Raw genomic sequence first — 11,387 nt, 5'->3', positions numbered from 1 at the left:
ACATGTGTTAACTCACTGAATTGTCCCAGTAACTCTATAAGTAAGTACAGCTCTTATTCCTACAGATGAGGAAAACAAGGAATGTCTCTTACGCTAAGCTGCTTGTTCAAGGCCAGATAGCACACAGCAGAACTGAGATTCAACCTCAGGTGGTCTGTCCCCAGACCACACATCCTTAACAACACTCCATGGCAATAAGCTTGTGCCACTGTGAGACTTTCAACTTCGATAATACTGTTAATATTTATCATGTTTAAAACTGCTTCCCTCATTATAAGATTGAGAATCAGCCATCACAATTAGAGCAGGAGAGAGTCAAGACTCCTCCCCTGATCTCTTTTTCTTAAAGATAGAACAACCCCCAGATGGGCGATAATCTTTCCTTCAGTTTCTGGGGGTACAGCTAAGAGGAATCAGAACTTTCAAAAAGATGATGTAAATCTTATTTAAGATTTCCTCTCTTTCCTTCTCTGACATCTTTGTGGCTTATTCTCAATGCAGCAACCAAAGTAATCCCGTCCTCTCTTGGTTCAAAACTCTCCGGTGTCCTCACATATGATTCAGAGTAAAAGCCAAAATCTTTGTTAAGACTGCCAAGTCCTGACATAACGAGACCTTCCTAACTTCCAGATCTCAGCTCCTGTGACTTTCTCATTGTGTCTCCTGGTTCCTCGGCTGTTCCTCGAAAATGTGGGGCAAGCTGGCTGCCTTGGGCTTTGACCTCTGTGGACTTCTCCAACGTATCCATGTGTCGTCATCCTTATCTCCTCCAAGTTTTTTCTTGAAAATAACCTTTTGAGTAAGGGGTCTCTCTATCTAAAATTTCAGCCTCACCTCACTGATACAGGCTCTAGGATGACCAACTTTGGCCTAGGAGAGAGTGAGTTTCCCAGGACACAGGACTTTTAGTGCTAAAACTGGGTTTGTCCCAGGCCAACCAGGTCAGTTAATCACACTGTGAATTTCTAGAACAGTGTCTGACTCATAGCAGCCTTAATAAATATTTATTGAAGAGAACAAATGAATGAATGAATAAGTAGGTAAGAGAAACAAGTACTTTTAGAAGGGAGTGAAAAGGATTATTTATTGCCCTTGAAGTCAGAAAATATAGGTATATCTGTTCATCATAGCCATTTGTAAGGCTTCTTCAGCATGGAAAGAAGCCCACATTTCATGAATGGGGAACCAATATTTCTTAATCTACTAAACAGAAAGGTATGATTTATCATTTTGCTGTTACCAAAAGTAGTTTGTAATCGTGGGTTCCACACTCATCTTCTCCAGAAACAGTTAAAATGGCTACGTTGGCTTTACTTGTTTTTAGACTTCAAAATGGTTTCCACATTTAAAAAAATATCTATGTATTTATTTTTGGGTGCTCTAAGCCTTCATTACTGTGCATGGGTTTTCTCTAGTGGCAGAGAGTAGGAGCTATTGTCCAGTAGCGGTGTGCAGGCTTCTCATTGCAGTGGCTTCTCTTGTTGCGAAGCACAGGCTCTAGAGGTTCGCGGGCTTCAATAATTGTGGCCCATGGGCTCAGGAGTCGAGACTCGGGGGCTCCAGAGTGCAGGCTCCATAGTTGCGGTGCACAGGCTTAGTTGCCCCGTCATGTGGGATCCTCCCAGATTAGGGACTGAACCAGTGTCCTTGTCGCTGGCAGGTGGGTTCCTGACCACTGGACAACCAGCGAAGACCTGGTTTCCACATTTTAAATGTCAATGATGCATTTTTACAGGTGCAGTTTTTCCCGTTGGTAATGGTCCTGAGTGCAAACTCCCCGCTCTACCCTAACGCTTCTTCTAGCTACTCTAGCCAGAATCTGCCTGGAGCTGCTTCCCGAGCCATTCTTGTATAATGTGCTGTTCCAATTCCCAATGCCTCTTATTTTCTTGCATCAGTCTCTCCAACATCATCTTCTTCAAATGAACACAATCTGATGCTAGTCTGTCATATATCATGTACTTGTTCCTCAACATATTTTTGGCACAGTGAAATGAAGTGAAAGTTGCTCAGTTGTGTCCAACTCTTTGTGACCCCATGGACTGTATAGTTCTAATAATTCTACATTAGACTGTATAGTTCTAATATAATTCTCCAGGCCAGAATACTGGAGTAGGTAGCCTTTCCCTTCTCCAGAGGACCTTCCCAACCCAGGGACTGAACCCAGGTCTCCCGCATTGCAGGCGGATTCTTTACCAGCTGAGCCACAAGGGAAGCCCAAGAATATTGGAGTGGGCAGCCTATCCCTTCTCCAGTTGGTCTTCCTGACCCAGGAATTGAACCAGGGTCTCTTGCATTGCAGGCGGATTCTTTACCAACTGAGCTATTAGGGAAGAGAATTCAACAAAGCAGCATAAAGACAGTGACTTACTCATCTTTGCATCCCTCGACCCTAGCATGGTTTGTACATTCACTCGCCCACTCATTCATTCACTCAACATATCTTTTTTCAGTTCTACAATATGTCAGGTACTGGGAATACATCAATTAATAAGACATCTTCTCTGCCCCCTCTAGTGGGGATAGGCAAGTAAACAGGAATGACCAGGAGAGTATTAAAACTACATCGTACTTATTCACGATAAATATAGGGTACTACAGTAGCACATAGAAGCGGGTGGCAGTAGCTATCAGAAATCAAGTACTAGGAAAACGTTTAACAAATGGATGAGTGAGTGGTTGAGTGAATGAATGAATGACTGAATATAACTGGTATGGGAGCATAGAATCTTCAAGGTGAATAGTCACCATCACATGGAGAGATGCTTCTCCAATTTCAGTATTTTGAAAAGGTCAGCTCATGTGAATCCATATCATGAAAAATACAACTTTTATTTCCCCCTCTTCCTTCTTCTCTCCTTTCTCTTCTGACCAAATAGCAGAATGAAATGAAATATGGTTGTCAGAATGCCAGCAATGCCTGAGTCAGCAGGCCCCCATCTACTTTGCTCAAGACTCTGATGTCAGGCAAAATTGCACCCTTCTGAAAGTCTTTTCAGCATTTTCATTGTTGATTAGACAGAATATCTGCTCATCTTCAAGGCAGCAGGCTGTACAGCCAAAGGGGGTTGCTTAACTCTGCTTACGATTTTGCTCAAGGGTATCAAATTCTGGCTGTGTTCACTGCAAAGCAGGAACTGTTTTTCCAGCTGAATTTTGCCTCTTAGCTTCAGCACATCTTTTCGATCCCTTGTGATTGCTTCCATGCCAGCTATCTGCAGGTCTGCATTGCTGATGCTACACACAGCACAGCAGGGTTTATCCCAGGGCCATCTACTGTTCCTGGTAACTCCCCAGTAAGGTAAACATCTGCTGTGGAACTGGAAAGAGCTGGTTCAAACCAGTTGTTCTTAGTTTCACTGATCGTTTTTTTAACTTTTTTTTTTTAAGAAACCTAATAGCTAAAGAAAGAAAGTTGCCAAAAGCAACTAACAATCTAGACTCTAATAAAACCTGGAACACAGAAAAGCAGGACCAAAATGCTTTCTTTTTTTTTTTCCCCTCCATTTATTTTTATTAGTTGGAGGCTAATTACTTTACAGTATTGTAGTGGTTTTTGCCATACATTGACATGAATCAGCCATGGATTTACATCCCTGTACCAAGTCAGAACCTGTAAAAATTTTGCTTTTGAAGAAAAGCCTCATTTTTCCTAATTTTAAAATTTATTTTTAATTGGAGAATAGTTGCTTTACAATATTGTGTTGGCTTCTGCCATAACTCATTGTGAATCAGCCGCAAATACACGTATGTCTCCTCCCTCCTCAACCTTCCCCCCATCCTGCACCCCATCCCACCCCCTAGGTTGTCAGAGCACTGGGCTCAGCTCCCTGTGCCCATAGAGCAGCTTCCCCTGGCTCTCTGTCTCACACACGGCAGTGTATATATGTCAACACTGCTCTCTCATTTCAGCCACTGTGTTCTTCTCCCACCGTGTCCAAAGTCTGTCCCCTATGTCTGCGTCGCTCTTCCTCATTTCTATATGTTAAAATAGTTAAAGTGAATCATAAATAGTAATTTAACATTTTAGAATGTATCAAAAAATTCATATCTCTTGAAAAGTAAGGACAAAATTAATTCAGATTCCTTAATACCCAGTCCATATTAAATTTTACCCAAGTTGTACCTAAAAGGCCTTTTATAGTATGTTTGTCAAACCTAGGATCCAATCCAAAACTATGTATTGCATTGGTTCGTTTTATACACGTGTGTGTGTTAGTCCCTTAGCTGTGTCCAACTCTTTGTGACCCCGTGGACTGTAGCCAGCAGGCTCCTCTGTCCATGGGATTCTCCAGGCAAGAATACTGGAGTGGATTGCCATTCCCTTCTCCAGGGGATCTTCCCAACCCAGGGATCGAACCTGGGTCTCCTGCACTGCAGACAGATTCTTTACCATCTGAGCCACCAGGGGAGCCCTTTATACATGTCAGCTCTGCCAGTACACTGACTTGTGGAATGGACCAGGCCAGCTGTCCTGTAAAATATATGATTCACCTGATTGCTTCCCTGCAGTATTATTTACCTTGTTCCTAACCATCTATATTTTCTCTAAATTGGAAGTGAGATCCAAAGGCTTGATTGGAGTCCAGTCAGGCACCCTTGGCTGGTAGATCATTGATTAAGAGTGTTTCTCATTCTGTATCATGACAGGAAACTCAAAATAACTGATTTTCCCTCTTGCAATCAGAAATCTTGATATCAACTTTAAGATTATAAAAAATAAAAATTTTTATTTCATTGGAAAAGTAGCAACTACCCATATTAACATATTTGAACACTAAGAAAGGTATCAGAGAAAAGGAAGTCTTCTTCCATACTAAACTGAATCACAAGTTTCCCTTGCCTAAGAGGGAACCAATCCTCCCAGAAATATTCTACACCCAGGTAATGGGAGCATGCTTTCCCTTACAACTTATCTTGGGGATCCTTCCATTTCCATACATGTTAAGCTCATGTATTCTTTTTCTTTTTAATTTTTGAATACTTTTTAGATTGAAGTATAGTTGATTTACAAAGTTGTGTTAGTTTCAGATACACAGCAAAGTGATTCAATTATACGCATGTATATATGCATATATATTATTTTTCAGATTCTTTTTCATTATAGATTATTAACACAATAAGTATAAGATACTGAATGTGGTTCCCTGTGCTATCCAGTAGGTTCTTCTTGTTTATTTTACATATAATATTGTGTGTATATTAATCCAAAACCCCTATTTATTCTCCCCCACTCCCCATTTGGTAACCACATGTTTGCTTCCTACTTTGTAACTAAGCTCATCTGTATCATTTTTTAACATACTACATATGAGCAGTATCACATGGTATCACAGTGTGTGTTCTTTTGAATGACTCCATGGTCGTTATCCTGTACTTGGTTCATAAATCACTTAACTAGTATTTCATTCATGGATGTTTTGGTGGTTTCCAGACTTGTGTGAGTAAGTAAGTGAAAGTCGCTCAGTCGTGTCCAATTCTTTGTGACCCCATGAACTATACAGTCCATGGAATTCTGCAGGCCAGAATACTAAAATAAGCAGCCTTAGAGCCTTCTTAGCGCAGTAGGCAGTGCGTCAGTCTCATAAAATAGGCAGCCTTTCCCTTCTCCAGGGGATCTTCCCAACCCAGCTATCAAACCCAGGTCTTCTGCATTGCAGGCAGATTCTTTACCAGCTGAGCCACAAGGGAAGCCCTTCCAGACTTATGTGTTTTTGCACAAATATGAAAATAATTGTAGGTTACTTTCTTAGAAATGACATTGCTCATCCAAGGGTCTAGGAATTCTAAATTTGGATAGATATGGCCAAATTATTTTACAAATAGTTCCTACAAGTTTACAGTTCTACAAAAAGATATGTATGAAAGTATCTTTTCCTTTATATCCTCATCAATGTCAAGTATTGTCAAATTTTTTGTTTTTGTTAATAATAGATGAAAAAAATGCCTTATTGTTTTCATACACATTTACCTAATTTTGAATGTGTTGCATATCTTTTCCTTTATTTAATAGGTTAAGGAAATCTTTTTTTCTAATTTACAGGTTAAGGAAAATCTCCTTTGGTATATCAACTGTATGTAAATATTTGTGGCAGGATATTGGATTGCTTTATACACAATAATAATTTATAGATTTAAAAGAAAGAAAAAATTTTGTTCCTTCCCCCATCTTTTTCCTGCTTTGGAAAGATGAAGAACAAATACATTCCACACTTCCAATAAGGGTGCCTTTCAGGAATGTGGAACTCATTTCTCCACTATATTTTGTCTAATATATTGTTATATCAACAGAGCAAGAGGGAAAGAGGTTTTCCAGAAAATCTTAAAGGATTATAGACATGGGAGAATGTAGAGAGGAGATGGTGTGAGCTGCATGTGGGCTATGGGAGCTGTCAGCTAACCCCCAGAAGTTTCCCATGAAAGAAGAGGACCTGCTGCCTAGGAAGGAAAGAGTTAAGTTGGCCCAGGAGGTACCACGCTCAGGGATGTTGTGTCAGCGCTTAGAAGTTGCCTGAATTCTCTGTCAGTGCCTACAGACTCACTACCATCACCTCACATCCTCTCTACCAGATGCCCTGTGCTTCCACGGGCACCTGCCTCACAGCATCATATCCTATAGTGGGAAAGTGATCATCAGGCAAGCGTGATGATGCTAGCGCTGACCCCAAGGCTTTGCTTTGTCCTAGCTGTGTCCATCTCCCTGTTATAATGCCTGTGTGCCCAGGAACCCAGGGTGGAATTCTGAAAGCCAATCACATAGGCAAGCCCCTCACAGCATCTGCATAGATGGGTAGACGCTTGAACTAAGACAGCTCAAGACCCCTAACTGGAATAGTGGTTAAACCCTTGCTACACATTATTGCCACTTGACCTTACCTTTGTTTAGAGTATTCAGGTTTTGTGCACACATTTAAAATTTTTATATGGTGAAATTTATGTTTTACAGATTTATGTTTCAGACTTTGATCAACCTTGAACTTATTCTAAGAGATCCAGTTTTTTCTTTCTAGGTGATTGATCAAATGTCCAGTATTATTAAACAATTCAACTTTTCCTGACTGACCTGAAATATCTCCTAATCAATCCAGCTTTTCCTGATTACCCCTTTATCTCTCTCTCTCTTTCTCACACATACACACAAATATATATACATATATAGGCTTCCCAGGTGGTTTAGTGGTAATGAATCTGCCTGCCAAGGCAGGAGATGCAGGATATGTGGGTTCGATCCCTAGGTCAGGAAGACCCCTTGGAGGAGGAAATGACAACCCATTCCAGTATTCTTGCCTGGGAAATCCCATGGACAGAGGAGCCTAGCAGGCTATAGCCCATAGGGTTGCAAAATAATTGTAAGTGATATTCTATTACTTTTAAAAAAAAAACCTATGTTTTAAAAACAAATTCCATATATATATTTTATTATTTTTTTGTGATTGATTTTGTTCTGTATTTTTATAATGTATTTTTGAGACTCTAACCTCTATTCTAGGTTTTTAATCTTTGCTTTTTGATATTTGCTATCACCTTTATGAATCTAATCTTCAGTACCCATTTTCACTTAGGAATTTGATTACTGGCTTGATTGCTCTCTCCTCTTTTGACTCTCCCTTTCCTCCTCCAGGTCACCTCTATCTCCTTCCTCCCTCCTCTCTTCTCTGCACAACTCTGTGAATCTCTCTGGGTGTTCCTGGCTGCAGAGAATTGCTTCACCATTAACCTAGGGGTTTTATCTTCTGTGTGGTATGGATGGAGAAGTCCTGAGGCTACTGTAAGAGAAGGACTGAAAGTCAGAGGCAGGAAGCTTAACTATAAAACTTTAGAACATCAGATAACTCCTGATACCAGGAACATTAACAGACAGAAGCTCAGCCAAAAGTCTCCATACCTATGCTGAAACCAAGCTCTACTCAAGAGCCAACAAGTTCCAGTGCAAGACACATTATACTAATTCTCCAGCAAACAGGAATACAACCTTGAACATTACAAGACGGGCTGCCCAAAGCCATGCCAAACCCATAGACACCCCAAAACTCACCACTGGACACTTCATTGCACTCCAGAGAGAAGAGATCCAGCTCCACCCACCAGAATATAGACGCAAACTCCCCCAACCAGGAAACCTTGACAAGCCACTAGTCCAACCCCCCCTCCCCCAACAGGGATCTGACTCCACAGTTAAGAGGAATCACAAACTTCCAGCCTGCAGAAAGGGCACCCCAAACACAGCAATCTAAACAAAATGAAAAGGCAGAGAAATATTCAGAAGGTGAAGGAACATGATAAAACCCCACCAAACCAAACAAAGGAGGAGATAGGGAGTCTACCTGAAAAAGAATTCAGAATAATGATAGTAAAGATGATCCAAAATCTTGAAAACAAAATGGAGTTACAGAAAAATAGACTAGAGACAAGGATTGAGAAGATGTAAGAAATGTTTAACAAGGACCTAGGAGAAATAAAGAAGAGTCAATCAATAATGAATAATGCAATAATTGAGATCAAAGGCACCCTGGAGGGAACCAACAGTAGAATAACTGAGGCAGAAGAAAGGATAAGTGAGGTGGGGGATAGAATGGTGGAAATAAATGAAGCATAAAGGAAAAAAGAAGAAAGAAAAGAAATGAGGACAACTTCAGAGACCTCTGGGACAATGTTAAATGACCCAACATTCGAATCATGGGTGTCCTGGAAGAAGACAAAAAGAAAGGGCATGAGAAAATACTTGAGGAGATAACAGTTGAAAACTTCCCTAAAATGGAGAGGGAAATAGCCACCCAAGTCCAAGAGACCCAAAGAGTCCCAAACAGGATAAACCCAAGGCGAAACACCCCAAGACATATATTAATCAAACTAACAAAGATCAAACACAAAGAGCAAATATTAAAAGTGGCAAGGGAAAAGCAACAAGTAACACAAGACTAACAGTTGATCTTTCAATAGAAACTCTTCAGGCCAGAAGGGAATGGCAGGACATACTTAAAGTGATGAAAGAGAAATACCTACAACCAAGATTATTCTACCCAGCAAGGATCCCATTCAGAATTCAGATATGAAGGAGAAATCTGAAGCTTTACAGACAAGCAAAAGTTGAGAGAATTCAGCACCACCAAACCAGCTCTTCAACAAATGCTAAAAGATCTTCTCTAGACAGGAAATACAGAAAAGGTTTGTAAAAATGAACCCAAAACAACAATGGGATCATACTTATCAATAACTGACTTAAATGTAAATGGGTTAAATGCTCCAACCAAAAGAGAAAGATTGGCTGAATGGATACAAAAACAAGATCCCTATATATGTTGTCTACAAGAGACCCACCTCAAACCCAGGACACATACAGACTGAAAGTGAAGGGCTGAAAAAAGATATTTCATGCAAATGGAGACCAAAAGAAAGCAGGAGTAGCAATACCCATATCAGATAAAACAGACTTTGAAATAAAGACCATGATAAGAGACAAGGACACTACATAATGATCAAGGGGTCAATCCAAGAAGAAGATATAACAATTATATATGTACCCAACATAGGAGCACCTCAATACGTAAGGCAAATGCTAACAACTATGAAAGGGGAAATTAACAGTAACACAGTAATAGTGAGAGATTTTAATACCCAACTCACACCTATGGATAGATCAACCAAACAGAAAATTAGCAAGAAAACACAAGCTTTAATTGATTCAATGAACCAGTTAGACCTAATTGATAGTTATAGGGCATTTCATCCCCAAACTATGGATTTTATATTTTTCTCAAGTGCACACAGAATGTTCTCCAGGATAGATCACATCCTGGGCCATAAATCTAGCCTTGGTAAATTAAGAAAAATTGAAATCATTTCAAGCATCCTTTCTGAGCACAATGTAAAAAAAAACTATTAAAAATACATTCCTACTATATATACATATGTATATATATATATTCCATTGATTTTTAAAAATTCATATCCAGTGCCTTTAATCACTAGGTTATATATAGAGATTATCTGGCAAGGCCACACCTTTCTTACTATCTCCCTTTTTCTAATTTTCTCATGAGCCCTACAATATCTGCCCCCATGTGAACTTAAGGGTTTGCAAGTCTGTTTCCCCTCAATCTTCATGATTTTTCCCCTGGGATTTTATTACATTTATTAATTTAGAATAACTTTGCATCTTAAAATACTGTCTTTCTCTTTATGATCATGTGTATAGATTTCTTCATTTTATTTTGCATCTTCAAATTTACTTCAACAACTCTTACACATTTTTTGTAATATTATTCCTAGATAATCATTTTGCTGAAAACATAAAATAGATCTTTATGTCCACTATACTTTCAAAATAGTTGTTGAATGTGAATAGAGAAGTGATGGCTTTTGTATGCAACATTTTCAACCAGTCACTTTATTGAATTCTACTGTTGTTTGTAAGAACCTTCCAGATCATCTTGAGATTTCTAGCTATTTAATCATTTCATCTACATAAAATATAATTTTCACTTTTACATTATTTTAAATTATCTAAATGTATTGTCTAGTATTGCCAGACCAATGTAATAACAGAGAGGAACTGAGCATACTTTCTTGACTTTATTTGGGGGCACTTTATTGACCTTATTAAATTGGAGTTAAAACCACATGGTTTGAAATAATTTTCCCCAATATGTTTTTATTATTACCTAAAATTTGATCCAATTATTATATAAATTTTGAATCTTTCAATGTAGGAAATCTATTTTTTAAAGGCTTTATTGGTTATCTGTTTGTCTCTTGGAAGTTTTATCAATGTCCATCTCATCAACGTTCTATTCTGAACATTGTACTTATTACACCCAAAATGAAATCTGTGTGTTTCATAAATCTAGTCTGACTTTTGTCATATATATATAAAACAGAGAGAGAGGGGATGGGGAGAGAGAGAGAAGGGGAGAGGGAGAGAGAGAGAGAAGTAAGAGCCTGGAACATAATAAATGCTTGCTATTACTTATTGACTATGCCAAAGCCTTCGACTGTGTGGATCACAATAAACTGTGGAAAAAATAAATAAATAAATAAACTGTGGAAAATTCTGAAAGAGATGGGAATACCAGACCACCTGACCTGCCTCTTGAGAAGAATGCAGGCCAGGAAGCAACAGTTAGAACTGGACATGGAAAAACAGACTGGTTCCAAATAGGAAATGGAGTATGTCAAGGCTGTATATTGTCACCCTGCTTATTTAACTTATATGCAGAGTACATCATGAGAAACGCTGGGCTGGAAGAAGCATAAGCTGGAATCAAGATTGCTGGGAGAAATATCAATAACCTCAGATATGCAGATGACACTACTCTTATGGCAGAAAGTGAAGAGGAACTAAAAAGCCTCTTGATGAAAGTGAAAGAGGAGAGTGAAAAAGTTGGCTT

This window comes from Odocoileus virginianus, chromosome 6, assembly GCF_023699985.2.
Source record: "Odocoileus virginianus isolate 20LAN1187 ecotype Illinois chromosome 6, Ovbor_1.2, whole genome shotgun sequence".
NCBI lineage: Eukaryota > Metazoa > Chordata > Mammalia > Artiodactyla > Cervidae > Odocoileus > Odocoileus virginianus.
The sequence above is the reverse complement of the archived record's forward strand: the minus strand, read 5'-3'. Positions refer to the sequence as shown.